General features: G+C 36.3%; 1 long non-coding RNA gene across 1 annotated transcript; it reads left to right on the top strand.

The window, feature by feature from the left end:
- Nucleotides 1–2,729: 2,729 nt before the first annotated feature.
- On the top strand, nt 2,730–3,220 carry LOC118749855. The gene is made up of 2 exons (XR_004994295.1): nt 2,730–2,947; nt 3,020–3,220. It is a non-coding gene; the product is annotated as an uncharacterized LOC118749855 (long non-coding RNA).
- Nucleotides 3,221–4,858: the final 1,638 nt, after the last annotated feature.

Genomic DNA, 4,858 nt, shown 5'->3' with positions numbered 1-4,858 from the left:
ATCTGTTTAGGCAATGTGTTGAGACAGTGACTCTTACAAATAATTATAATCATACATTTCGTGTTAAATTACTTAAAATGCCTTGTGTTTGCGGACAAAAAAGTAGATCGTTCGCAAGCCAAAATCCAGTGCGGTAAATGCAACGAATTTTTTCATCTGGATTGTGTTGGTGTTTTGCCCGCTAATGCAGAGTTTTTGGCTAGCTCTGACAAAAAGTACTTTTGCCAAAAATGCGCAGATGCTCGCCGAAAATCTATTCGCACACCCCCACCCTTCGTTAACCGTGTTGAGAACGGCGAATCTCGCCATCATCGAACTCAGCAGCTCTGATCGGAAAAAGTGCTAATGTCTCACAGCAACAACAACCACTAATCAAACAAACGCCTATCCAACATGAAAGCGGAACAACAACAGAGAGCAACCAACAAACGGACCTTCCGTCGCACAGTGTTTCGTGTAGAACAAGCTAGGTGGACAAAAACAAAAGTTTTATTCCTAGAATTTTGTATTGAGTAATTAATCATAAGACCAATATAACGGGGTATTTACACTTGTTTGTTATTTTCACTTCTAATATGTTGAGTAATTGAAGTAAGTAAGCAAGAGCAGTCGAAGTCATAACTGATTTATTTGAAAAATTTGTTTTGAATATTACGCTTCATATAACTTTAAGTCACCACTTCTACTTAATTTTTGTGATGGAATCTGAACTCAAAGGTAAGCTGAAGTTTTTGATTATAATCTTTTGTCAATTTGATTATTTTTAGTATGTCTAACATTCCATGATTAAGAAAAAAAAGATTTTTTATATACATTTTCAACTTCAGAGGTGGAAAAGTTATATGTCTCCTCATGTAACCCCTTGAAATCTTATATATATTATAGTCATGAGTATCTGTTAACACTCGAAACAAAAAACCATTGCGAATTCAGTGCACATCTATTTTATTTTATTTTTTTCAGATTTAGTTATAACCATAAAAAGAATTGAGTTTTTCGAAGTTTGGTTGAAATATTCGAAACAATCAAGAAATAAAGAGTTATTAAATTTTGTTCTATCAAAATATGATTTAAGTGAAGTAACGGAGCATTCTTTAAGAGATTTAACCATAAAAGTTGCGGCATATTCGTCAAGGCTTTCTGAGAAATGGAAGAGCTCTGGAAGACATCGGGGACGGTTTATAAATAAAAACTCGGAGTAGTTTTCGGGTACAGATATGACTTTTACAGTTTCTGTACATTTAAACTTGCCATCAGAACTACCAGCTACATCTTTAGGTAACCCAGGCCCTGGGAGACTAAAGAAGGACTTCATTCAACCAGTCAAAAAACTAAACGGCGTCGAGTGGATGACTTACTGCAGTCCAGAAGTGCAGATGAGTTAATTTATGCGGCAGAAGTATCAACACGTATGTCCGGCAACAGGAATATTGCAAATATTATAAAAAATGCGAAAGTTAACACTAAAGTATCCACGGCGAAAACAATATGTGAGCAAAGTGCTACATGTTTGAGCAGTGTAGAAGCTTTAGCATACTATGTAGATAGCAAGTCGACTACTCATGCGTACAAAATGACTCGGAAGTGGAGTATCCAAGCAGGTCATAAGGTATTTCCGTCGTTTTACAGTGTAAGAAAGGCTAAATCAGAGTGTTATCCAAACAAAATTGATGTGGATGAAACACGTGCCGAAATTAAAGTTCAAGCTATTTTAGATAAAAGTGTTGAACGTTTAATTTTAGCAAATCAAGAAGTTCTTAGTAGTTTGTTACCTACATGCTTGTCATTTACTCTAATCAGCAAGTGGGGTTGCGATGGAAGTTCTGGTCATAGCACATATAAACAAAAATTCACATGCAGTGATGACACTGATGACCTCGACCTTCTTCTACGATGTATTGTCGTCCAATTAAATTTATTTTTTCCAAAGAAACAAAAGATTTTATCGTTTCTGAGACGAACAAAGTATTAGAGGAGATAAATGCTTTGTTGCCAACAAAGTGCTTGGTGCAAGAATACGAGGTTTCTGTGAACCACAATATGCTCCTAACAATGATTGACGGAAAAACGGTTGAAAAACGCCCTATCTCAGAAAACTTTTCAAGAACGCCCTATCTCAGCTGCCGATTCAAAAACGCCCTATTTCAGCTTATTTTCAATGTATTTTCGTTCGAGATAGGGCGTTTTTGAACCGAATTCTCAGATAGGGCGTTATTCAACCAAATTCTGAGATGGGGTGTTTTTCAAAAAAAAATTCTGAAGTAGGGCGTTCTTGAAAAGTTTTCTGAGACAGGGCGTTGTTGAAAATTTTTCTGAGATAGGGCGTTTTCGAACTGGCTGCCGAGATAGGTCGATCTTCCACTCAGCCAACGATATGAAACGAAAAATCTCAGAAAATATTTTTGTCCAGCTAGCTTGTTCTAAGCGATTTACTGAGGCGTTGCATTGAAAAGTTCACTTAGTTTTTCCTTACAAATTCAAATAAGCATAGGAAGATAAAGGTATAAATTCATAGATTTAATTGATTTTCCATTGATAGCCTTCTTCAAACTAAAGATCTCTTAAACCTCTTTCGTTTGATACCCATATCGTAATATTTTATTAAAATATTTTATATAATCCAATTTGGGCTTTTAGAAGGGTGGCAACCGAAATAATATTTTTTTAATCCTCTTTCGTTTGACACCTATACTGTCATATTTTATTATTAAAACTGAATTTCACTTTTTCAACAGGTGGCAACCCTCTTAAAAAATGTTCCTTTTGTTAATAAAATTACATAAATTGAGTTCTTGGATATAGAGGAAACGTAAAATCTTAGAAAATAATTTTGTCCAGCTAGCTTGTTCTAGACGGAACACTGTGCAATGGTTTATTTGGACAGAAGGCGAGAAATGCATAAGAAGAGACCACTTACTAATGATATTACTCGATTTTTGAAGCCAGGGTAAGATAAAAACGTTTAATTATAACTATATTTATAAATATAATTATTTAACTAATAAAACCGCATTTTCAGACAGTGGACTGACCCTGAAGACAGGAGTAATGAGGATTGATGCATACAAAGAGCGACTGATAAGGACTTCGGTCATCATTCTCCTCATCGTAAAATTTCTGCTGAGGGTTAACATAGCCAGAGGCACCATCAAATCCAGTCGTTACCGACAACTCTATGCTATTCATAGCAGTTTTGGGCCAATCTGATGTAACAGCTACGCATAATCTTTCGGCAGTCTTTTCTAGCATCTGTTTTTCAGTGAATTTTCTGGGTATTAGCCACTCACCCCTTGTTTCAACCTCTAATTTAGGGGTTGATGGTATCCCAATAAAATACACCTTGCAGAAATAATTTTGGAAATTGTTTTCGCCTCCTATGAAAACACTTTAGAATGTTTTTCAGTGAATTTTCTGGGTATTAGCCATTCACCCCTTATTTCAACCCCTAATTTAGGGGTTGATGGTATCCTAATAAGGTTTTCCTTAATCTATATTAAATTTACTGCAATTAAAAAAAAAATTGTATCGGTATCATGATTTTCCTTTGAGATACAGCAAAAAGAAAAGCGAAAGGACATCGATTTCTAGAATTTTCTTGTTTTCAGCAACTTACCCGTTATTTTAACCTCCAAATGAAGGGTTGATGATATCCCAATAAATCAATCCTTGCAGAAGTAATTATAGGAATCGTTTTCGGCACCTATGAAAACACTATAAGGTTTTTCAGTGAATTTTCTGGGTTTTAGCCATTCACCCCTTATTTCAACCCTGAATTTAGGGGTTGATGGTATTCTAATAACCCTTTTCTTAATGTACATTTCATTTACTACTATTTAAAACAAAAATTGTATCGATATCGTGATTCGCCTCTGAGATACAGCAAAAAGAAAATCGAAAGGTCATAAATTTTTTGAACATGGTCAACTTCGCCCCTCATTTTAACCCGTCAAGTAAAGCGTGTTGACGTTCGCTTTAGTTTTCCTTTAACCGACATGACTTGAACTTTATTCACACAAAAAATTATTGCGCTAGCTCTTTTCCTTCTCGTTATATTAGATTTTAAACAAAAAAAAATGTGATTTAGCCCATAGTGGGTCGGTTTGGTACCGTATCTTTTAAGTCCAGGCTGGATATAAATTCTGCGCTAGGAAGCCTGCTCAATATTCCCTCAATGTGCGGCAATGGATAAGCATCCTTCACCATTATTGAGTTGACCATGCGACTATCCAAACAAAGCTTAACCTTCTCTGGCTTTCTTACTAGCACCACCGGCGATGACCATGTACTATTTGACTCCTCAATTACTCCCAGAGCCAACATTCGATCAATTTCCTGTTCCATAAGTTTCTCAATAGCTGGAGAGATTGGGTAATGCCGCTGCTTAATTGGTTTTGCCGAACCTACATCAATAACGTGCTCTACGAAGCTGGTCTTTCCTAAACCCTGTTCTTCAAATGAAGAAAAAAGTCTTACAGCTGCCCTAAGTTTTTGTTCCTGGATCGCCGATAATATGTGCATGTTGCCGTCGGCAGGAACGTCGATTAGCTCGCTAACAATATTGGGTGCTATCGCAAAAGATTTCCAAACGTTAATGCCTAAGTATAAGTCTTGGCTCAAGCTGGGTACAATATAGAAGACTAAGGACTTAATGGATTCCTTATAATTTACATTTAACTCGACTGCGCCAACTACTCTTTGATTACTGCCGTCGGCTCTATGTATGCTAGAATTTAGTTTTTTAATTTCGACGTCCATAGCGAGAACATCTTTAGCCAAAACTGAACCTATGCAACTCACCGAGGCTCCTGAATCGAGTACACCCAACACGTTTTTTCCGGGGATTTGAATAGCAACATAA

This window comes from Rhagoletis pomonella, unplaced genomic scaffold (genome assembly GCF_013731165.1).
Source record: "Rhagoletis pomonella isolate Grant_MI unplaced genomic scaffold, Rhpom_1.0 Rhpom_scaffold_00068, whole genome shotgun sequence".
Classification (NCBI taxonomy): Eukaryota; Metazoa; Arthropoda; class Insecta; order Diptera; family Tephritidae; genus Rhagoletis; species Rhagoletis pomonella.
This window is presented reverse-complemented; position numbering and strand designations above follow the sequence as displayed.